Below are 25637 nucleotides of genomic sequence, written 5' to 3' on the forward strand. Positions count from 1 at the left end.
AAGGAAAATAGATAATTTGTTAGTTATAGTCACACTAAAGAGTCTTTAGACCTGATATCTACTGATTCTCATGGTCCATTTTAAAAGGTAATATGGTTGGGAGCTGGTGGTTTATGCCTATAAACCTAACTACTCAGGAGGCTGAGATCTGAAGATCAGGGTTCAAAGCCAGCCTAAGCAGTAAACTCTGTGAGACTTATCTCTAATTAATCACAGAAAAATCCAGAAGTGGTGCTGTAGCTCAGTGCCCAGGCCCAGAGTTCAAGGACCAGGACTGTGAAAAAAAACCACAAAACCCAAAGATAATAAGTAGCAGTAGTATGAACAAATAGGTGATTGTGATAACTTTGCCAGGTAGATCTCACCTAAGGCCATACTTGGACTGAAGTAAACTGCTTATTTATTGCTTGTCTTCAGGAATATTGTGATTAGTCTTTCAAGGCAGTGAAGTATTAGATGATTTCTCAAAAATTGGCTCTCAAGCCTGCTGTGTGTGAGGCCAAGGGTTCAGTACTCAGCACCAATAACAAAACCACAAAGGCACTGGTCCCTGAAGGTTCATAGAAGCATGAGAGATCAGATTTTCTCCCATGCAACATGTTCTGAAACCTAGACAAGGAGCAACAACAAGAATTATCACAGAACAAGGACCACAGAAAGAGTCCTTGCCACAAGGACATATTTCATGGTGGGGGGGGGGGCGACTTGTTGAAGGAGATCTAACCTTGGCTACCCTTTCCTTGCACCACTCTGCCCTGGTTGGTAGGGGGAAGAAGAATATGTTAGTTTCTTATGCAGAACTATTATTAGCATTTTCTAATTATGTAAAAATGATTTCCTCTGATGACATTTCCAACAGAATCCATTATTTTAGTTTTCTTTCCCTCATAATGCTTTTAGGGGCTTATAATCTTGGTGGAATTCTCAGATGCAGAGAGATGCTAAAGTTTCCTTTATTTAATCGAGGTGACTAGTGATTTGACAGTAGTGGTTGACAGGTTTATTTTATCTGCGTGGCAGTGGGAGTCTATTTTCAGTGTGTGTGCTCTGTTCCCAAGTATAAGGACTTTACTAAGTGCTGAATAAATTGTACTTTCCTTTGATTCTAGACCTTGCTGAAATGGTTTAAAAACTTGAGTCTGGGTCATCAAATCCATCTCCCTGCTACTTTGCAGGGTCAATAGCTTGCCTGTGTACTGAGCTAGGCTGGGTGGATTGGAATGGAGGGAGGTGTAGATTAAAACTTCCTCATGGATATAGATGGATGTACATGTGTGTGCTGGCTGTCTGGGAGGGCAGCCGTGATGGAAGAGCAAGCCAAGTGGAATCTGAAGATGGATGAATTTGCTCGACTATTACCAAGACTGGCATGGACTTTAGCCTGAAACTTTAAGCCACCTCCTTTAAGCATTTGAAACCCATAGGGGTCCATTTCCTATCCTTTTTCTCCAAGGATGATTTTTCATGTGTAGTCTCTGGGATTGCTTCATTTCTAGTGTTTGAGCAGAACTGTGCTGTACTCATGGACAGAAGGCTATGAATCTGGTTCTGTCCTAAAAATGAAGGGTGGAGGGGGAAAATAGATGCTTCTACCCCACCCTGACCTTGCTTTTTAAGCAGTAATCTTAGCTCTGTTCAATGCAAAGTCAGAGACAACTTTTTCCCTCAATAGACAGGACAAACCAAAAGTATTGATACAAATGTGTCCTCTTTCTTGGAAAATGTGGGTTTAGAATTTACACTGGAAAATTGTAAGTATGCTATTGATTTTTAGGGTTCTGAGTTGAATCTTGCCCCTTTTTATTGCAGCAGAGGAACTAGATGGGTCCTGAAGTGGCAAGACTCGGATGAGCATTGCCATCCCAGGGTTCACTAGCATGTCTGTGGTTACTGTTTGCTGTATACAAGTATTTGGGTTGGTGGAAAATTCAAAACCAGAAAGTACCCACCCCCTTATCAGCATTTGTGGTTTCTGTGAGCACATCTCACAAATGAAGTAATGCCAATCAAACAAGATATATTCTATAATTAGGAATAACATGGTTTGGGTAAAGGCACTAAACATTCAGGGAAGGTGAAAATCAGTGAGAATGAGAATAATCAGGCCTAGCTATCTTAGAAAATGCTGGCTTTGAGCTTTGAGCAGCATGTAGGGCAGGGGTAGGTAGAAGACAAAGGAGTCATTCCTAAAACAGGGTATGTGTAAGGAAGCAGAAAAGCAAGAGGAGAGAAGGGCACCATTTTCCACATCATCAATGAAGTTACTGTGTAGGGAGGTTCTGTGTTATGGAAGGCCATGAGCAGGCAGAGAGGACTATATTTGATTTGAAGTGAGGCTGTAGGATTATGAATCTGCCAGTGGGATTCAGGGGGGAATTGGAAGAGAAGGAACATGGATTCCCAGAGGCCACTGGAGGGTGGCATTGAAGGGAGTTTGTTCTAGCTTTAGCAGCTTTAGAACTTCTGACACATGGCTACGTGTGCATAGACTGTGATGTCTCCGAAGAGCAGGTTTCTAGCAGAGGCCATGCAAGTAACATCTGAAGTCTGGACATGGCCAGTATGAGCAGAAATGGGCCATTGTACAGGAAACCTTGTGGGCAACGATGGGATTGCTGTTTGAGGTTGCCGATAATTTTGCTCATCAGGGCTCAGGCATTGAGAAAATGAATAGTCAATGCTTTCCTGTCCGATATTAGGCAGAGTATTTCTGATGTTGGGTTTTGGAACAAAAAGTTAGAACTCAGCATCCATCTATTGCCCAGCCTTCAGTGATCAGGGCCTGGTGTGGCTGCCTGGCTGTCTAGCTGGGGTACAAAGAATAAGGGGAAGAATTTGAGCAACAATCTGTAGCAAACACAAACTACCAAAAGGCAGATTATAGTTTGGGGAAGAGAGACACAGAGAACCAGGGGGCTGTGGGGAAGCCACCATGGTGTATGGGAAACTGTGGTCTGGGCTTATCCCCCATCATGAGGTTTCCTCTCTCAGGATTCTCTCCTGCCACTCATGTGGAAGCTATAATCTGACCTGTTAAATGGAAGGTTGGCAACAGAAACAAACACAATAAGCAGGCAGAGCAGCCACAAAAATTTGTTCTCATTCTGGTCTTTGGCTTAAAGTTGAGTTACATTCTTTTACAACTAGTAAGTGTCCAGTGTGATTTACTGCTGAATCTTGGTCTTCTGGAAACAGAGCTATTAGAAGCCAAATGCTTTTGGTCTAGAATGTTCTTCCGAGAGCTCTGTCTGTAAGAGGTACTTAAAAGCTGGTTTTTGCTGAGAAATATTGACTTCTTACTTGGACCCATGACTTAACTAGGAGCAGGATGAAGGATAGGCAACCTAGCCTCCTCTCACTTTTGTTATTTATATCCTTTCCCGTAAGCCATTCTGCCCTGTAGTCACTGTGCAGCCATCTTGGAAGCCAGAAAGAGACAGACAGGAGACTGACCACATGACATCCTTGACTTAACAAAGCCAAAACTGTCAAGCCACATCTGGCAACCTTTTTTGACTTGCGGTGTCTTAACTTTGTATACCTTTGTCACTTCCCCACCTGGTAGCCTCAGTCCTCCCTTTAGGTATCTTCTCCCTGAGGATAGCTAAAAATGGCTGAAGATATACTAACAGTGCTGTTTTTCTATGGCAGCCACATAAGAATTTTTTCTCTTCTTGTCACCATGTCTCTTTATTTGGCATAGAGTGCTGAATGGCCAAACCTTCCTGCCATATAGAACCCCTGGAGTTTGGACTTGGGTGCTAAAAACTCTGGCTTCATGCCCAACAGTAACAGCCAGCCCTGATTCATATTCATTTTGTTTTCCTTCCTTTCATAGAGAACTTTACCCTTTGCCCCAGGTTTTGTCCTCAATTTTACAACCTTTTTTTGGAACAAATAAACAAACATCTGGAATAATGTGGTACATTTAATTAAAAAGTTTGTGTTTGGCCAGAAATAGGAAAATCATGAAAAATGGCCTGTCGGGGAGCTCAGGAAGGCCAAACAGATGACGTCGTTGGCTGTAAATGGGTTGAAATTGAGGGAGGTGAACACCTGTTCAGTACAGCCTGCATCCTCCAGCGTTCCCCTCCCAGCCATTAATATTTACAGCTTTAGGGTTTTTTTTTATCCATTCTAATGAAATTTTTTTAAAAGTTTGGACTGATTGAGAGAGGGCTTTTGCTTTTCTAATAACCTTGGATTTGCTGGAATGTGTATATTTTATAAAAGGGTGTGGTATTAGGATTTTCAGGTTTTTCATTTCCCTTACTCAGAATTCCATATGCTTCAGGTCACTTCAGGGGCCTGTTCTGCTTCTTCCATCAGTCAGTCACCCATGAGTTTCACAGGAACTGCTAACAAGTTGAGGCTGTGGGAGACAGGACAAAATGGAGAGGCTAGAGGCTCTGCCTTCAGGAGTCCTGCAGTCTAATCAGAGACAACGGGACCTCTTGTAGGAAGAGCTGAGACCAGGCAAAGTAAATGCAAGAATACTGCAAAGGAGGTACAGCAAGACAAAATTAGGATGATCCTATTTTAAAACATCTCACTTGGCTTTATTCACAATTCTACAATAGCACAATCTTTTATTCTGTAAAATAGATAAATGTTCTAGTGAGCTGAGAAGCGTTGGTGTACTCACTGAGAAGGATTGAAGAGGGCAGAAACAAATACCAAGTGACTGATCATCTCAAAGTTACTTTCTTTTTAAGGTAGTGATCTTTTTTTTTTTTTTTTAAGAATTTGGTTAGTTAATACCAGATTACTCCCAGTTACTCTTTTAGTAAGGATTTAAGTGCAGACAGATTAGTTTTCATGTCAATTGAAATGAATATGTTTGGGAAATTTTGTCTATTATTTCTCCTAATTTCTGGGAAGGTTTGATGGATCACTTCTTTCATTTGGGTCGATTTTAGAGTCATTGACTTCACTTTGATTTTAGCTTGGTGTTGGGCACTCAGGCCTCTTGTGTTTAAGAGGAGGAAAGAGTGCAAGTAGCCGTGGATGGAAGTAAGAAAATGAGTTTAAAGCAACTTTCTCTGTGTGATTTCAGACTAAGAAAGATAATTTAGAGAAGCTTAGTGGAGTTACTGTCTAATTTCAGACTGCACGTAGGTACGAGTAGTGTTATTTTTGAGGAATCTCATTTGGTATGTGAGAAAAAGACATACCCAACTCCTAACTTGCCAGCCAATGCACCAAATATGGTATCAGAAATTCAGGGCAGTGAAGATGACCTTGGAAAGCAGTGCTAGCAAGTGGACCCTTGTATAGAATAAAGCCAGGAACAGCAGAAAAGCTTAAGCGGGAGAGAAGTTTTATTGGAAAAGGAAAGATAAAACTTCCCTGGAAGCCATCAGGACCAAAGCTGGTGATCCAATCTCCAGTGTTGGGGAGTTTGCTTTTATCCTCTATTCAGGAATTTGGGAGCTAGGTGGGAAAGGGTTTTTTGTTTGTTTCATTTTGTTTTTGTTTTCCCCAGAAAGGCCAGTAGAATTTCAGCTGGACAGATGTGGAATAGATAACTTACAGGAATGCTGGACGACCTGGTTGCTGGGGGGGAGGGGGGAGCGAGGACAGCACAATTGTCTTAAGGTCACCAGACAACTGATTGCAGCTGATTGAAGCTATTTTACAATGGAGGCCACTTGTTATCTTCCGATCCCTAGCAAGAGAAGAATTCGGGCAAGATGCAAACATTGCAAAGGTGACAGGGAAGTTTATTAGAAAAGAAATTCCACAGAGAAAGAGCATATGGCAAAGACAAGGTACAGGAAGACAACCCTTGAGCCCCTCTCAGACATGGTGTTCTGTCTTCTTCCTAACAGAGCTTGGCTTTTGGCTAAAAAGCAAGACTTGAAGCCTTTAGGAAGCTTTCTAGTTGACAATTCGTATTTCTGATTCCTAAAAGATTTTGGCACCACAGATTTACTTTCTTAACCTTGTTTCCTCCTTCAATTTTGTCCTTCTTTATTCTTTTGTAGCCCTGCCCCCATTGTGACGAAAGCTTTGGTGTATCCAGTTATTCTGACATCTGAAATTCCCTGATTGGCCGATTTTCTATCAATTCCTAGCCATAGGCTATGGATAACTTACCACAAGGGTTAGGTATGATTATTTTCTGTTTCTGATTAGCTTGTCTGCTAAGCAGGTGACATATGGTGGAAGTTTTGTGTGCACTATGAGGAACACAAGAACACTGAGAAGTTGGGCTTTGCTCAGTATAGTTCTCTGATGTGTCTCCTCGAGGATTTAATCTGGACTGAGGTTATTCAAAGGACAAAATAAGAAGACTCTTGTTGTGCAGAATTACATGAGACTTGTCCAGGGGCTGAATAGAAAGTGAGGACCTTTACATAAGATTTGAGGAAAGGACAAGTGTAGTTGAACTCTGGTGGGGACTGGCAGTGGAAGATGAGAAATTGCCTGGACTTGCTCATTGCCTTTGAATGGGCCTGAAGGAAGTGAAATACAACTATACAATGGTTCAAATCATGACTGGATTGGATCAACAGTTGTTTTAGGTCAAGGCTAGTGTAGTTTTTTGATCAAAGAAAACCAGTGTTTTACCTCAACCCTTCAGCACTTGTGCAACAAAGCTCTAAGACCATACTGAACATAGCTCCAGTGTTGCTAGAGTTCTTAGTCCTCAGCTCTTTATTGTTCTTGTGCATCTGTTTCCTTAAATAGTCTCAGCAGAAGCATTAGCATGAAAATGAAAGAGTACAGAAACTTGGAATTTTCCATTTGAAGCTTCCTTAGTCTATGGGGTCAAAGTTCTGTCCTCTGGGATGCTAATGCAAACTGTGTGCAGTTCCTGGGCAAACTGTTTCTCCACTAAATGACAAAGGGGGTGGGAGCCAGGAAAATAATGCAATGCTAATTCCTAAACACAGACTTACCCAGAAGAGGCCCCACTTTAGATTACTGCTTGCTCTTCCCCACTTCTATTCCCACTATCCCCCCCAAAGGGAAAAAAAAATCCTGTTTTTAGGACAGACATCTGTGGGAGAGTAATAAAACATCTTCTCCCCTGTGGATTAGCTCTTTTTTCCTTTATTTATCTTACTATAGCTCATTGGTTTCTTCCAAATCAAGGAGAATCCAAGAGGATAAGACACAGTCCTTTTTTATTTTTGATTAAGGAAAACCATACAACAGTCCTCCTGCACAAGTTTTCTTTTCTCAAGAGACAGTATTCTTTCTTATGTCTAATTTCTCCCTTTCTTCATCTGCTCTCCTGGAATCTCTCTGGAATTTTTACTAAATACAGTGTTGAAATCAAATAATCAGTGTTCTCGTGAAGAAGGGCAGTGTATACTGCCGTATTTGGGCAATTGTGAAGCACAGAGGAGCTAAGAGAGCAGGAAGACCCTACTCTACCCTCTTCTTTCTTCTTCCAAGTGCTTAGAAAATAGTATTTTATCCAGCAGATACCTACTAAACATGGACTGTGTGGTAAATGTAAGGTTCACCGGAAAGGAAACCCACCACATGGTTCAGGAGAAATGAATTTATTGAGGGGAGAGCAAACTGCCAGTCCAACAAGATGGAGATATGAGGAGACAAGAGAGAGAGAGAGAAAGAGAGAAAATGAAAGAGAGACAGAGAGAGAGGGAGCAAGAGATAAAAGAGAAAGGACTTGTGTTGAGCCAGATTATGTAGGGAAAGGCAGGAGGTATGGCCAGGTGGATTGGATCTGACCTCAGAGAAGGGGGAGGTAACTGCCTCCAGGTGTGCCAGTTACCTAGGTAACACAGGCACTGGGCGCAGATTTAAACAAGTGGCAGGTATCTGTGTGGAGCCCTCCGGAGGTGGGGGGGCGGCGGCAGTGGTTACAGTAAGTCTCTAGTTTAAAACAGAAATGCATAAAAGCAGTACTGGAGTTCAGAATAACATATTCCAAAGTACACTCAGCAATTCTATCTGGAGAAACCTGGGAATCCTCAGAAGCAGCTCACCAACTGAGCTCTCTCTGACCTCTCATCTTTCTGTCTCCTATCTCCCTCTTCAATTCTATCACCCAGTCCCCAAGAAAAGCTGTAGAAGCTCAAATTCTTCATCCCTATGGCAGGCCAAGAAACTAGAGCCCTCTTTCTCTGAAGCCAGCCAGGAAGTTTGAGAATTCTGTTCTTCTGACCTTCTGTATAAGAAACTAAAGAAATTTTCTGCCCTATCTTTTCTGATAGTGGATTATAAAGTGTTTTTCAGAAGGGTCCTGAAAAAATCCAGAAGAAAAGAACACTACAGTAGGAAGACAAGAAAAACCCAAACAAGGCTTGCTGTTTCCTCCTGTAACCCAATATATTTGGTCACACTTTCTGTGCAGATTCATTTCTACATAGCAGACTGTTATTGGGTCTGTGAATGAAAATGGGAATGTGTCCTGGGTCTTCATGAGGAAATCTTCACTTTCCCAAAAAACTTTGATGAAATAAGTGTGTTTAGTTCTTGTTTGTTTGTCTTTCGTTATGTGTCAGCTATGGCTATTAGGATGAGTAAGGAAAGATATTATAAGGAAAAGTATTGGTTCCTATACCAGGCCAGCTTTTCTTCACGGAAAGCTTTTCACTTTGTAGTGTGAGAGAAAATTAAGCAGTAAGATGAAAACAAAATATATATGTTAGGTCTAAGTACTAACATGAAAATGGAAGGCTGGGAATATGGCCTAGTGGCAAGAGTGCTTGCCTCATATACATGAAGCCCTGGGTTCGATTCCCCAGCACCACATATACACAAAAAGCCCAGAAGTGGCGCTGTGGCTCAAGTGGCAGAGTGCTGGTAATGGGTGGATAAAGGAGATTGCAAATCAGAAAAGGCAGTACAAAGAATGTGGTGTTGGAGTGATGGCATGGAGGGTTGAGAGATGGAACTCAAGATACTTGGAGGGTCAATGTAAGGGCCTGGGGTAGGTCAAGGTACATGAGAGATAGTCAAGAGCCTGGGTAAGTAATCTGGTATTTAGATGAAGCCAGAACAATATTGAAGGCAAAAAATGTAGACCAAGATTGAAAGTAAAATTAGGCACATTAAAATCTTAAAGGCTTTATTTCAGCAGATAATGATTCGCATACTGTACAGGACTAGATCACAAGTAGTTAAAGTCTCTACTGAGAAGGTTTAAAGGAAAAGTGTATAAGATGTTTACCAGAGCAATTCAAAGAAATCATTTGATAGGCAAAAGTGGAAAGTGACTACATTCCACTTTTAATTGGAGATTTCTGATTGGTTGAGCTTAATTGTAACTTTACTGTTTGCATTGAGTTGGGTTTTAGTTTGCTGAAGTAGGGGCCCTGGTACAGGAGGCAACTTAACCTGAAGAATTCCAAACTCATTATCGCAACACAGTTATGTGACTAAGACATAGAAGCTATTTCAAGGCATCAGAAGAAATGCTTGAAATAACATGACCTTTCTCTTTATTAAAAATGACACCCCCAAATTAACAATTAACTGGAAAATAAATAAGGGACATGACTGTTGATCAGAATCTAAGGCAAATCTGACTCTCTGTGTTATAGAAAAGAAGAAAATCCCCACAAATTAACCCTAGAAAATTGAAATAAAAGGGTTGTAGAGGCTTGTGCTTATAATTCCAGGTATGTGGGAGGTTTAGCTGTGAGTTTGAGGCCAGCCTATGAAACTCCATCTCAAGAAAAATAAGGAGGAAAAAATAGGTGAATATGAACAAAAATAGAGCAGGGATCATTCCTTGTATATTGCAAGGTAAAATTCAAGCAGAAAAACATTAAAGGAGACAAAGACCAGTACTTTATACTGAAGAGTAAAACTCATGTTAAATAAAACAGGAGTATCCATGTAACAAAAAGAAATGCCAGCACTCAATGAGGAGTAACCATAGGAGAAGAAAAAGCATACTTTTCACAGAGGATTCTCCTGTACCTATCTTACTTAATGAAAGGTCTGTAGGGGGAAAATAAGAATTCATGAAATCTAAATAGCAAAATTCTTGTAAAACTTTGGCGCCCTATTAATTTAGGGTATATTTTTTTCAAGTGCATGTAAAATTTCATTTCATTGTTTTTTCAGCTCAAGTGGTTATATAACAAATCAAATTGAATGGTATTAGACAACATTTTATTGTGGTCCTTGATGGTATGGATCAGCAATTCCAAGGGAGAACAAGAGGAATGTCTTCTCTGTGTTCTATAATGTCTGGATCTCCGGTAGAAGAGGTGAAGAATGTCTGGGAGCTAGAGGCATCCAAAGACTCAAATGTCCAATGCTTTGTGGTCACTGGTGGCTATTGGCCAGGGATATCTCTTTCTGTTCTCCATCTGGATTTCTCTATATTACTACCTTCATAGGCCAGCTTAGGCTTCCTCATCACAAAGAGAGACAAAGAGCCAGGAAGAAGTCAGATCACCTTTTAGCACTCAGAAGTCTTACAGCGTGAATATGGCCATGCTCTACTCATCAAGGTAGTCACAGAACTCTTATTCGGCTACAAGGGAAAAGAAAAACAGAGTCTACCCCTTGGGGTTCTCCAAGATTATATGGGACTAGAAATATTACTCTGCCCATTTTGGTAAGCACAAATTTCCCTAATAATACACTACATCACAGAAAAAAATTCAATAAATTTTAATAAGTAGAAATTCTCAGGTAACTGTGTAATCAGATTGCAAAAATTTTCCTTCTATCCAGAAATTTTCTATTAGTCTTTAATATCAAGTGAAAGACACCATAAAAATCCACCTATAGAGCACAGGAGAAGAGTACCAATGACATTATTACCTCTCTGAACTTTTTGGAAAACAGAGCCTTTAATACATGTTAATTTCAAAAATTAAGCAACAAAGCAAAGTTTCTGATTTTTAAACAAAAATCAAATTTCAGTGAGAAATAAGCAATAACAATAGCTTGGATATTCTGACAGAGAGGAAAAATTAGTCTTAAATATCAAGTATTATGAAACTTTAAGAATTAAAATAATATGATAATGGAATATAAATTACTAAATGAATAGAAAAGATTATGAAGCTTAGAACAACACCAGTAAATGATAAAGTGGTTCCTGTATTAAGCATGTAACTTAAAAAATATTTGTTATGCTAACCAAGGAAGAGTGAAAGGAATTTTTAAAGTTATCAATAAGGTAGAACAATTTTTAGAAGTATATAAATAAATGATATATAAATGTTTAACTCATTATGTTAGTTAAGGAAAATAAAAATGCAGTTAAAAATGAAAAACTACAGAAACAAGACAAAATTAAAAAGAACCCTAAGAACTAATTGTTAAAATTGTGCAACTATTTGAAAATGTAGATCAGATTGATAATTTTCTAGAAAAACTGATTCCAAAAAAGAAAGAAAATTGAAACAGATTGATTTCCAAAGGTAAAATTAAGTTTATAAATACATCCACTTATCCTTCCATAAACTACTCAGACTTATAGGGAAAGTTTATCAAACACTGAGAATTCAGTAGTGTTGTGGTAAATGTTTAACACTGGGTATTGGAGGGGTGTGTGTCTCTGCACACACATATATACATACACTATATGCACACACACACACACACACGCCTCACATACAACTACCAGGAAAGACAATAATTAAATTATATTTCATGATACTGAATATTATGCAGCAGTAAATAAAATATTAAATATGGCACTAACAGAAAGATCTCTGAGACTTCTACCACTATTAGTAGTCATATTATACTAATAATGATAATGACTAATACTGATAAGAATGATCAGAGGCAAGCCACCAAAGAGAATGATTTCTAACTATTTTGGAGACTTTGCAGATTTGTTTCCCCAAGGCCAAGTGATTAAGAAATACTTTCTGTGAAAACATTCCTTCTCTTCTTCACATTTAAATCTTTGAGTGTTGACAATCCACAGGCAACTTTCTGTACTCTGTCACTGTTGAAGGTATTCTCATGAATCACACATTCTGGCAAAAGCAGAGATAGAGAGGAAAACAATAGAGGCCCATGCATGTATTGTATGGCTTCCTGATTTATTAGCATGGGAAAGAAGACATCAGCATTAATAATGGTTATTGAATGTTTCTGTAAAAGCAGGCACTGTGCTGGTGTTTTACATATGTTTGTGATCTGTTTAATCCTCCAAACATCTCCGAAAGGTAGATATTATCTGCTTTTTAAATATGAGGAAATTGAAGCTTAGAAAGATATTGTGTTGTTTACTCAGAGTCCCAGTGCTAATAAGAATTCTTATTGGGGGCCAAAGTCAGATCTAATACTGAAACCCATGTTCTTTCCTCTGTTCTGTGTGATCCGGCCCCCTCAAATAATCTGGGCCATATAACTACACTGAATACATTTTAATCTATTCCTTCATGACTTGAAAAAGCACTTCTGGATTTTCTAGTGTTTCAGGAATCCTATTATGAACATCAATTCTCTGAGTAATAGTGAAGCATGGAAGTAATGGTTAACTAGTGATAGCCACTTGAAGGAAGCAAATTAATGCTGGGTTGACTAAATTCAGTTTTTTTGTACACTTTAAGGTGGGCAAAATCACTGGTGCGATTTTTTCATAAACCCTTCATTGTCCTTTATTAATAGACCAAATATTCTGAAGATCTTTAGGCTGATTCTAAATATTCTGTAATTACTAGCACCTATTTAAAATCTTGAACTTCTGTTTGTAGCCCTATGAGCATTACATATATGACATACTTTCTCCCTACACTAGAATCTATAGCAAAAGTTTTCTCCTTTGTAATCTGAATTAACATGAGCTGAAAGTAGGCATACTGCACTGCGGGCTTATTAGACAAACCCTTTGGTTAGAGATGATACATGGCATTTAAAGAAAGCACAAGATGTCTCCTGAGTGTCTGGTAAACTTCAACAATCACCAGAGAGATACTTCCATGTGGCTGCATAAAAGTGGAAATAAAAGAATGGCAAATAACCCATTGACTATGCACTTTCTCACCTGCTGAGAGCAAAACGCAATCCAATGCAATTTTAGTACTTACATGCCTCTGAGGAAAATAGACCCCTAAAAATCACCGACTGCAAGCTGGAAAAAAGTCCTTAAATTTGTGCAACACTTGATGTTATAAAACTCATAGAAGCTGGATGTTGTCCTTGAGTAAAATGGACTAGTAATTTTGTTTTGTTATATTATCTACCAAGCATAATGATAATGGGTCACATGCAATTTAGCAAATAATTAAGTCTAATAAGAAAAATCTCTAATAAATACTAACAGCATCTTATTGGTTTTGTCATTGGTCTCCCCCTTCTATTAGCATTTTTTAACATATTAAATGATCTGTAATATGTTGCAAATGTAGAGAGGGCAGTAAAAAATTAAAGCAAACATCGGGGTAATGTAGGTGCTGTAGAAATGTTGGCATGCCTTTTTCATGAGACAAGTATTAGAAGATATGACACATACAAGGTATATGGAAAGAAGAGTGAGCTGCGTTGAGCACTGAAGTCTCTCCATGTAGGGGGCTAGCCCCTTCATCAACTGAGAGCATGATCAAGTCAGTGAAAAGCAAGAAAAGTGGATACAGCCATCACCTCTGTCAGGCTTCTTGGTAATTGGAGGAGGGTGAACAAGGTCTGGAACTCAAGCAAAGAATTGGGAGAGTTCTGTGTTATTTCATCTGTCCATCTAGGAGAATGTGGTAGGGTGGGATAGAGCTGCAGAGATGTAACCGAGATGCTGTCCTTATAGAAAAATACTGCTCAAGCCTATGGAAGAATATAGTAGAGATTATCTCCCAAGTAAATGTGTTTCACTATCTCTTCCCACAGATTCAGATTTAGCTTCAGCAGTGGGGAGTGAAACCTTGACATTGTTCTTGTGATTCTTATGCACTTAGACATTTGAAGTACTACACTAAATACTATTAGCAAGGGTCTCTTGCCCTTAGTCCTCTTGGACATGAGACTTAGGAGGATGGAAACTATTACTGGACCATACACAATTCCGAGTAGTGGCATGGAAACAATGGTGTTTTCCATGTTCGGCTCTTGGTAGTTTGAGAGGGACTGAGAAGACTTCTGGAGTTATTGTCAAATATTTGTTGAGCAAGCCATTGTGCTATGTGAAGAGATGGCAGAAGTGCTTTGATAACATAGGAGCTTCAGAAGAAAGAGAAGACAGACATACAAGCACAACATGGTGTTTGCCTGGAAGAATGGAGACTAATGGGACTTGGTCATTGGATGGAGAGTTGTATAAGCCAGTAGAAAGCTTGCTTGACCTTGAAAGAGTGGTAGTGGATATAGAAAAGCAGACTGAGAAGATCAAACACTTTGTTAGCATCCTTGGTTTTGTGGTAAATGGTGAATAGAAGAGAAAGATGTAAGCTGACTACCAGGTTTTCAGCCTAAGCACTGTTGTAAAAGATGGAGATTTGGGGGAGGGGAGTCATGTTGAACTGGGAGTAACCACCTCTGTAAATGGAGATGTGCTAAATCATGGCTTAATGAACTTTTTACTACAAAAGGCTAGAGAGTAAGCTTTGAAGGCTAGATGGACTTTGCTAAGACTTCAACTCTATCATGCAATGTGAAAACTATTCAAATGTGTAAGTGAACGAGCATGGCTGTGTTCCAATAAAACTTTATTTAGCTAGATTTGGCTCAAGGGACCTTGCTTGCCACTTGTGCTGTGCCATGTAAAGAAGGATGGGTAGCAGAGGAAGGTATAATTGTAGGTAAACTAATACCTCTATAGCACTGTACCTAGTATGCATGTACACATAGGATCTTACTCCATATAAGTACTGCATTTTATGGTTAGTTTAGATGAAGAGTTATATTTCAAATGATCTAAAAGTCAGTTATTTTCTATAAGGAAGTAAATGTGGAAATGTAAACTACAATAACATTTTTTATATCTCAGTGGCTCAGCAAAATTAAAAAAAATATATGGCAATACCATGTGCTGAGAAAGTGTAGAGTATACAGAAAGTGAGAAAGGTATTTCTAAGAGAGTGTGAGGTAGTGTATCTAAGTTGGAAAACCACTATTTTCTACTCAGTTTGAGTTTATGCCAGCTCAGAAGATCTTAGTATTAGACTCCTAGAACTCTAGCCTAGAAAAAAAAAACAAATATAAACAACTAGCCATGGTTTAGTTTATAATATCAAACAAACACAAAAAATAAAAGCAAGCAAAAAAGAAACTGCAGACTTCCAAATGCTTTATGCAATAACTGGGAGTAGCATTCAACATCAATCAATCTACAAAATTGAGAGGAAAGGACACGATATTGTAGAATGTCCTTAAAATTTAAAATGCAAAATAAAACAAGTGTTTTTTTTTGTTGTTTTTTTTTGAAGGATCCTTTTCCCTGTGGCAGGACTATAAAAAAAGTGCAGGAATGAAAACCTTACAATTCAAAGTATATTTTACTATTGTTAATAAATTGAGGTTAAGGAATCTAGTCTGGTAGAGGCAATGAAAGGGTTTATTTCTTTCTAAGCCTGGTATTGTGAAAGTGAGTGTTCTTAGTACTTTATCTGTTGTTGTAGTACTTATTATGACATAATGAAGTAAGCTTTTTTATTAAACTTTAATCTTATTTTTGTCCTTCCTCCATCAAAGCAAACTTTATATCATGAGAAATAAGACAATACCAAAATCTTACCATAGTACTAATTGCTTATATTTTCAAGAAATAACTAAAACTATCCTTAAAAATTCATTTTAGGAACTTATGGTCTCACTCAGTTTCTTTTAGTCACATCATCTCCCCCAGAGACTGAGGTCCAGATGATGCCAGGGTTTTCTTTAGGCAGTAGGTAGAGCAGGCAGACCCAGCAGAGAAGAGGGAGGACCAACAAAAGAGGCTGACATGGCCAGTGGTGGGGTCATTTGAGTTTCCCAACTTTGGGAGAACAAGCGTTGTCTTGGCCTAGGACAGAGTGCCATCAAATTCTTCCCCATCACTCAGCAAGTGTTCCCACTGCAGATTTGATGTTATTCCAGTCACCTAGGGCTGTAGGGACACTGTGGAGTGGTTTTGTGATGTGGAAGCTATTGCCTACATAACTTTTTCCTTCTTGTGGATCACTTTGTAGTGTCATGATTACAAGGCTTGGAAGAAGATAAACTCTCTGTCCATTCCCAGTATAAATGGGCACTTGAGATGAAACCACCTCGTTAATTTCTCCCTGTTGCTGAAGTAGAATCTGAATCCAAACCACAGCAACAACCTGGCCCCTAAATCTCTATTAAAAACCACCTAGGGTAGTCTTGTAAAGCTTTCTTTAAACTCAGCAGAGAATTATAAAGTCAAAAGTGAAAAATGGTACAACAAGAAAGAATCATAAAAAAATACTAGATCAGTTAAATGTAGTCAAAGGCAATTTAGTGTGAACTGGCACCAGCCCTTATTGATGCGAAGAATGTGATGTGTCAGGGGTTGGCAAGAGCCTGAGAAGAATGCAGAAGCAAAGGAGGCAGCTTCCTGTTTCTCTCCAGAGCACGCTTATGGCCAGAAGGACACATCCCTGCCTTGCTTTTGTATCAGGATTTTCAGGAAGATTATTTTAATTCCTCCTCCTTGGATCGATCTCTCTCTTTCTCCACCACCCCCACCTATATACCCACTCTCCCTCCCACCTGGACTCTCTTCTTGCCTTTTCTCCCTCTGTCCCTCCCTCCCTTCCTTCCTTTATTGATGAAGTCTACTGTAGAAATTATAATTATTTCTTTTGAGATAAACTGAAACAGATGCTGCCTACATTTCTTCAGACTGTCATCAATTCAGGCCACTTGATGGTGGAGACTTGGTCTTTGGGGTGTGTGTGTGTGTGTGTGTGTGTGTGTGTGTGTGTGTGTGTGTGATGCTGGAGTTTGAACTCAGGCCTTGAGTGTTGTCCTCAAGGCTGGTGTTCTGTCACAGATCTACTTCTGGCTTTTTGGTGGTTCAGTGGAGATAAGAATCTCATGGACTTCCCTGCCTGGGCTAGCTGTTAACCTCCATCCCCAGATCTCAGTCTCCTGAGGAGCTGGGATTACAGGGGTGAGCCATCAGTGCACAGCTCAAGATTTTGGTCCTTATCAAAGGAATCATAGAAGGAAGAGCTTTATTAACGCAAACAGAGCAAAAAGCAAAATAAAAATGTACTCTATTGGGAGGTAGGGCTTAAAGAGTATTGTCTGAGAAGTCTCAAGATCTCAGGCTTTTATTGGGGTTCTGTGGCCATGTGGGTGGTCAGTCCTATAAAACAAATATGTCATCGAATGCCCAAGAGGGGTCGTGTATCATCACTGCTGCCCTCATGCCAGACAGGGATATTTCTTGGCCTTGGATGATCAGACTTGGGGTTTTCTCTCTTTTTTGGATGGAATTCACGGTCTTTGCATCAACAGAACCCGGTTGCATCATTCCTGCAACCCAGTGAGTCAGATACAGCTTTTATCAAGTCATGATTCTCAGCCATCAGGTTTCCCAAGGTCATCAATCCTCACTGGTATCCGCAGTGTCCCAGTGGCTTTGCCTTTCTGAGCTCATTGTGTGCATCTGCCTTTTCACATCCGCCTCCCAGATTGTGACTGATTGTGTATCATCTTCTCTGATCCATCTGTGTCTCCTTGGCTAATACCAAGGAATGTGCACCATAATCCTACGGCTGCCATGATTAGGGTCCTGGCCTTTGTAGGTGCTCTTTGTACTTTGCTTCACTAATTCTCAAGAATTATGAGGGAGGCCTTATCATGATAATGTCACAGAGCCCAAATAAAAGATCAATTAAGGCGTAGAGACTTGGACTCATTTGCAGAAGCAGGGTTCAGCAGGCCTGATGCCCAACAGGAGCTGTGCTAGAAGAGTTGTTTCTTGAACTTTGGCAGCAGCAGAGTGTGCCTGCCAGTGCTTCTAGAGGAAGCGATGGCTGTCTGGTGTAGCAGTGAGCACAAGACAGACTTGTGTTAATTCCTGATTTGCCACTATCTGGCTTCTTGAATCTGGACAAATTATGTGTCTACTTGTATCTCCCATCCCTAAACTGGGAAGAATAGTGACACAGCAACTCCTAATAGAGTTGTTATGAGAATTAGGTAAGTTCAGATGCTTTTTAACAGAAGAATGGTAATTGTCACTGCTATTTTTTCTTTTTCTTTTTTTGTCCATCCTAGGGCTTGAACTCTGGGCCTAGGCATCGTCCCTGAGCTCCTTTTGCTCAAGGCTAACATTCTACCATTTTGAGCCACAGCTTCACCTCTGGTTTTCTGGTGGCTAATTAAAGGTAAGATTCTCATAGACTTTCCTGCACAGGCTGGATTCAAACCACACTCCTTATACTCAGGAGCTGCCAGTGCCTGGCTTCCACTGCTATTTTTATTATCTATTATTATTATTATATCTTTATGACAAGTCTCCTAAAAACAAATAACTTTGCTGAGAAAAATAGTGAGTGCAACAACTGGTAGTAGAAGAACTGGCTGGACCAACCATTGTGCAGGTCAATGGGGAAGATGGTTTTAGACAATGGATGCTCAGAACCATTTAAATCCCACCTGGTAAAGGCTCTCTCCACTCTTTTTTGTTGTTGCTGGTTTTTTTGTTTGTTTTACTTTGGTGCCGCCTGAGCATTATACCTAAGCTTTATTGCTCACAGCTAGTTTTCGACCACTTGAGCCATAGTTCCACTTTTGGCTTTTTTTTTTTTTTTAAGTGATTCATTGGAGATGAGAGTCTCATGTGCTTTCTTTCCTGGGCTGGTTTCTAACTGAGGTCCTCAGATCCAAGCCTCCTGAGTAGCTAGGATTACAGGCATGAGCCATTGACACCGGTCCATAACCACTCTTGATAGACTTGTTTATACCAAACGAAGCACTTTGGGATGAACAAACCAGGAAACTGGATTCCTTGCATATCTGCCCCCCTCCCCTCTTGGTGGAAATCATTTTCACAATCAGGCTGTAGGATTTGAGCCTTCCTCCTAACCCCCCACCCTCTATCATCAAGAAAAAGGGAAAGCTGTTTTGAAACTTCCTTTGGTTCTAGAAGATCTTCTCAGCATCTTTAGATTCTAAAGGAGTGACTGGTTTAATGTAAATGCTTTAGAAGATCTGAAAGAGATTAGAGAAACCTATTCTAAAGGATAAAGGCAGGACAGGAGGGAGCCATTAATCTAGTAGACATTCAATTCCCTTAGAACTTTTTTTTCTGAGGGGGAAGGGATGGGTTGACCAGAAACAAGCCAGGCCATATGCTGTCCATTTGCAATCCTCTGAGATGTGGTTTTTTTCCCCCTTCCCTGACAGATCGAGGCCAATGTGGTTGCCTCATTTAAGATGGTTCTTGAACTTGAAAAGGAACTGAAAGGTTGAGACATGCACGCAGAGTAAATACAGATGATTTGACTAAAGTAGTCCTGACGAACACCAGGACCCTCTTGATTGTCAGAAACACTCTGATGATGACATGTTCGAGGCTTCCCAGACTGCATTGCATTTTGGTAAATATGTAGACTTGGGGAAGACAGAGCTAGGCTGTGGAGAGTTCTAGAATGCAGAGGGAACAAGTTAATTATTCAGCCTCAACTGAGCCCTTTCACTCAGGTCATTAATCAAAGTGCACAGTCTGGATGCTTGGCCCAAAGTTGGATATTTTTATGCTGCTCTCCTGCTCCAGATGAAGGCGCCTTCCAGGTGCCGGCCACTTGTGCTTTTCTCCAACTGGGTTGATTTATGACCAGGAGATGTTGCCTTTAAAAAAAAAAATTCCCATAAGTTCTGTTCCCTTACTTTGTAATAAAGGGGACATGTGATTTCTGGCTTTTTGCAAATCCTCAAATTTTAACATCCTTACTACCAAAGACTTTTTAAATTAGTCTGTGGTCTGTTCTCTGTGATCTGAAGGGGAGAAATGCTGTTCTGGGTTTTGAATATCAAAACTTCAGACTTCAGGGACTCTCTGTTTCTTTCCCCTCTGGTTACAAAAGTTGGATAAGAGACTTTGTTCCCACATTCAATATCTCCATGCAAATGAAGGCTTGGAAAACCTCGGTGGACAATCAGCCTGCAGGTATTGGACTCCCCCCCCCCCCAACATGTTATTCAAGGTATAATATTAAAGGGCCTTCCACACTTCAGCCAGGTCTCCAGTGACAGTGTAAGCCAATATTGAAGACTTCAAAAGAACATCTGAGTGTGAAAGGAGGACACTGTCACACTGAGGTTGATCAGGTGCTGCCGAGCCTTACCTGTTTGACTGAAAGGTAAACCTGATCTGAGCTGATAAGAAGCAATGGATCCCTTGGGAGTTTCCCAAGTAGTTGAAAGGTGTCACGGAAGAGTAATTGGAAATTGATATTTGGCATATCGCTAGATTACCTTTTTATCCTGATTACACCAAAGGCTTTGGCCAAGAGTCACTTGGACTAATCTATCAACTCCCACAATTCACTGCTGAAATACAATCTGCTCTTTGTTGAAAGGAACCAGCTGCTTTCTGATCCTCTGATTTCTCACAAGCATTTCAAGTGTAAAAGCCTATGGGCTTCATTTGGGAAAGGAGTGGGGAAAACAGCCAGTTTTGTTTGTTGATATTTCTCTAAAACAAATCCATTCCTCACACTGGAATACTGTCCTTAAAATTCAACTCAATTCAACAGGTATGAGTCCAGAGCCTGCTATAGATCTTATGCTGTGCATCTTGGGACATAGAAAATAAATATCAACCATGGTCTTTGCCCTTGAGGAGGCTTATGGGCTCATAGGAAGGATGATGTGTTTATGAAACACATTTTATGTGGCAAGATAAGGTATCATGTGTGTGCCAAAGTAAGTGGAACTGGGAATAAGTACAGCAGAGAGCCAGAAAAATGAGAGCAGAGTGGACTGGAGTTGTCAAGGAAGGCTTTATGGATGAGGTGGGACAAAGACACTAATATCCGAGGCTCAGAATTCTCCCTTAAAGACATTGTAAGGAGTACAGTGTCAGTTTACCAAGAGATTATAGATCCCTTTAAATGAACACAAATTTGTTCAATATGAGAGTAGATTGGCTTTGTTAGCTAAAAATTGAGTACATGTTATATGCCAGCAAGTGGGGGGGGGGGAGTAGGAGAATAATGCATACAAAGAAAAAGGCACATGTCGTTAGTTCTCCAATGCTCTATTACATAGGTGTTTAAAGTTATTCCAAAGTAAATGTTCTACTTCCTTTTCTCTTATTGTTCTACCTCTCAAAAGATCTTTCCACCCACAATTTATGTTAGTTGACCAGCTGAGTCTACTGTTTTATATAGTGGAAGAATGGCACATCCATCTTCCTAGGTTTTATTCATCATAAATGATGATGTTGATCAAGGCAAATTGTAATCATAAACTGACATGTGGAGTTGAAATTCCTTTGAACAACTACTTAAAGATAATCTTTAAAAAAAGAATTGATTGTATGTTGAGTATGCAGAGAAGTTATGATGAATTAGCATTAGGTGCTGGTCTGAATTACTGAGTTATGGAGTATTTGGAAAAGTGGATCTGACCCAAATTTAAGGACAAAGGTGAATCCTGACCTCTCTGAAGAATGAACTTTTCTTAGGATTTCCATCATTTGCCTCAGAAGGGTGTCCTATCATTAGGGGTGAGACAATCTTAAACTAACTTCTGGTACTTGAGAAGTTTACGATTAGCAAACCCTCTAAACTCTACAATATCCATATTCCTTCTATAGAAGGAGAACATCTTCTTTATTTCTGAAGGAATAGGTAAAACTCAGCCATTGAAAATTGTTCTAGAAACAAAAGTTAAGGATGGTAATGGTGGTGGTGGTTAATGATGGTGGCCCTCAAGAACATGGTAGTCATTATTCCAAATGCCCACATCAGTTTTAAATAATATAACCACAGAATACTGGTAAGCCTTGGGAAGAATAAAAGATGCCAAGCAGTGAGGGACTGAGGTGTCAGAGTTTATTTAGCTAAGCAATACCAGAAGAGGACTAGAAAATCCCCCTTTCTAGCTAGCAATCATTTTCATACCACAATGAGACCCCTGCTTAGTAACCCTTGCATTTTTACCACCAGTGTGACTGCTTTCTGAAGCTAATTTAGGTATCAAATTCAAGTAGAACTCAGAGAAAACTTTTCTCTCTTTTTTTAAAATCCAGAGGGATTGGTAGAATGGAAAGCTAGAAGAAATTTGAAATCACTCTTGGTTCCTTAGACATCCATGATGTTCTTCATCTGAGAGGTTTGTGTTGGCCCCTATGGGTGCCACGCACATGTGGTCGTCACTCATATGCATGCATGCCTGTGCATAGTGATATGCATTCCACTCCATCATCTGTAGGCATTTTACAAATAATGGTTTGTGTGTGGGGGTGTGCTTTTTATCATCTCATTTTATAAATGAAAATGACAACTTGAAAATGTCTTGCAGAAAAAGTTCTTTTGTACAATAAAGACATTCCAGTGTCTGTCCCAGGGTCATTGTTGGGTCAGATAATTCAGTGGAAGAGTTGCCATGAGATAGGGACAAACAATGGTTTAGGAAATTTCGTCTTCGTATCATATGGCTGCTGGGTTAGTTTGATAACAAGGAAGGGGATTAGTGAAATTGGCAGAGTGGAAGGGTAGCACAGTTTAGAGTGTGGACAAGACCAACAAGTAAGGCCTAGAAAGAGTAGAAGAGAGATGGCCACCCACCTTCTTCCAGCCTCCTCTTCCCTAGGCGGGGTCCAGGGAAAGGGGAATGAAGAGAGGTTGGATGTTTGGGTTGACACTCTAGTTTTTGATGATGCTGTTTTGAAACATTTATTATTCAATAGAGACAGGAAGATCAGAGTGGACCCCAGAAGAAAAGGAGATAAATCATTCAAGCTTGCTCCAAGTTTTGGGATTAGGGGTGACAGAATCCTCTGGGATTTTCCTTAAGCAGGGTTCAAGTCAGCAGACTGCATATGTGGCCCAGCTCTATATCTACCCAAAGACGCAGTCTGTTCATCCAGACCAGTGTCACCCCGAGATAGAGGAGGTTAAGATGCTTTCTGGGTTGTTCAAGCCAGGAAAGGAAGCAGAGGTTCAGAGCTGAGGTTCCTGAGCCAATATTCATATGGTGCTTTCTCTCATGGGGGTTGGTACGTAGCTACCTGGCTCACTGTGCCTCCTCTCCAGTGCCTAGAGTAAGTATAAAAGGAATATCACAAAAAACTCCATACCTTCACACTCAAGGAAGAAACCAGGAACCATGGTCCTAGTGATCCAAAGGCCTAGTTTTCTCACCACCAGTCCTCCTTAGGAAGGCTTTGAACCTTCCCTCTTCTTCCTATACTTCCTGTAAACTCTTTATAATTATTACTTGCTGTATACTGTAGGATATGAGGCCTCAGGAAGAACATCTTGATGTTAGGGAGCTCAGAGCCATTGTTAAAACAGGAAAGACAAGTACAGTCACAGAGCTGCCATATGTACAAAGCTTGTATGACAATAGCCAGGGGACCTTGGACAATCAGAGATGCTACCACAACTAGTTCGCCTAATTGTTATTTTATTTTTTATTTTTCTCATTGAGTATGAAAACAGAAAATGGCCTCAAGCAAGCTAAAAGCAAATCCCTTAGCTTTATTCAGTTCGTGACTGCAGAATTTGGTGGTGGAATTAGTAAAGGCCCCGGCAGTCCTCGTGGGGGACAAAATAGTAATGTTCAGCTGCTTTAGGAGTTTTCAGAAGTAACATGATTTGTGAAAAAATATGGAATCGTAATCACCAGCCAAGTTGTCATTTTTAAAATAATTTATTTATTAATAAAACACATTTTTTGACAAGATGTTGTGCAAAAGGGATACAGTTACATAATAGGGCAGTGTGTACATTTCTTTTTATATCTTACACCCTATTTTTCTTTCCCTTCCCTAGGTCAGGTAGACATATATACATTACACAGTGTACCAAAAACTTATACAGTAGAGACGTGGCCAAAGCCAAAGGTAATTCACCTAGGGCTTTAAAAGTAATGTCAACAATAGAGTTTGCTTATCCTTGTCTTATATGAACGTACATATATAGCTTTTGATCTGTTGTGATCCACTGAGAGGTCTGTTTTGGGCCTTTATATGTTGAGTAGTTGTTTGGTTTTAGTTACATAATGTAGGGTCGCTGACCCAAACCTGTGGGAAATACCATTTGATAAGAAGTTTTTGGTTTCGCAGACCTGGTCTCTACTGTCTCCCCCTCCCCCCACCTTAACAGTCATATGTCAAGGAGATCATGCCCCTTTGTTTTCTGTGTTCTAGGCTTGTCTCGCTCAACATTATTTGTTCAAGTTCTGACCATTTCCCTATGTAGTATTCCATTGTAGAGAGGTACCATATTTTTTGGATCCATTCATCTATGGAGGGGCATCTGGGTTGTTTCCATATTTTGGCTATTGTGAATTGTGCAGCAATAAACATGGAAGTTCAGATGTCTTTTTAATATCTTGGGACCTGTTGTTCAGGATAGATGCCTAGGAGTGGTATGGCTGGTCATAGGGTAGATCTATGTTGAGCTTTATGAGGAACCTCCATATTGTTCTTCAAATTGGTTGTACTAATTTGCACTCCCACCAACAATAGAGAAGGGTTCCTCTTTCCCTGCACCCCCTCTAGCATTTGTTGTTGCCTGAGTTCAGAGTATAGGCCATTCTAACTGGAGTGAGGTGGTATCTCAAGGTTGTTTTTATTTGCATTTCCTTTACTGCCAGGGATGTTGAACATTTCCTCATATGTTTCTTTGCCATTTTTATCTCTTCTCTTGTGAAGTCTCTCTTAAGCTCCTTTGCCCATTTCCTAATTGATTTACTGGGCTTGGAGGGGCTTAGTTTTTTGAGTTCTCTGTAGATGACAAATATTAGGCCTTTGTCTGTTGCTGTGCTGGTGAAGAGCCTTTCCTATATGGTTGGCTGTCTTTCTAGTTTGGTGGCTATGTCCTTAGCTATGCAGAAACTTTATATTTTGTAGTAGTCCCATTTGTCAAGTCTCTCCCCTATTTGTTGTGCCCCTGGGACTCTATTCAGGAAGTTCTTTCCTGTGCCTATAAGTTCTAGTGACTTTCCTACTCTGTCCTTAAGTAGTTTCAAGGATTTGGGTCTGATGTTGAGGTCCTTGATCCATTTTGAGTTGATCTTGGTGCATGGTGATAGGCTAGGGTCTACTTTGAGTTTTCTGCATATGTCTGCCCAGTTTTCCCAGCACCAGTAGTTGAAGGGGCTCTGTTTTTTCCATTGTATGTCTTTAGCTCCTTTGTCGAATATCAGCTGACTGTAAGAGTGCGGTTTTATTTCTGGGTCTTCCATTCTATTCCATTGGTCTTCAGGTCTGTTTTTATACCAATACCAGGCTGTTTTTGTTATGATGGCTCTATAATATAGCTTGAAGTTTGGTATTGTGATACCTCCTGCACTGCTTTTTTTGCCTAGAATTGCTTTGGCTATTCTAGGTCTTTTGCTGTTCCACATGAATTTATGGGTTGCTTTCTCTTTTTCAGTGAAGAATGTAGCTGGGATCTTGATGGGGATTGCATTGAATTTGTATAACAATTTGGGCAATATGGCCATGTGCACTATATTGATTCTGCCTACCCATGAGCATGGGAGGTCTTTCCATCTCCTTGTGTCTTCTCTGATTTCCCTTTTTAGATTTTTATAGTTCTCATTAAATAGGTCCTTTA

At 40.0% G+C, this 25637-nt stretch overlaps 1 protein-coding gene and 1 long non-coding RNA gene across 4 annotated transcripts in view; both read left to right on the top strand.

The window, feature by feature from the left end:
* Lrmda (leucine rich melanocyte differentiation associated) overlaps positions 1–25637 on the top strand; it is a 1039777-nt gene that overhangs the window by 840998 nt on the left and 173142 nt on the right. The gene's annotated exons all lie outside the window — the stretch shown is intronic.
* LOC125346502 lies at positions 8894–13096 on the top strand. The gene is made up of 3 exons (XR_007209949.1): positions 8894–9576; positions 11052–11054; positions 13086–13096. It is a non-coding gene; the product is annotated as an uncharacterized LOC125346502 (long non-coding RNA).

This window comes from Perognathus longimembris, chromosome 2, assembly GCF_023159225.1.
Source record: "Perognathus longimembris pacificus isolate PPM17 chromosome 2, ASM2315922v1, whole genome shotgun sequence".
In the NCBI taxonomy this organism is placed as follows: Eukaryota; Metazoa; Chordata; class Mammalia; order Rodentia; family Heteromyidae; genus Perognathus; species Perognathus longimembris.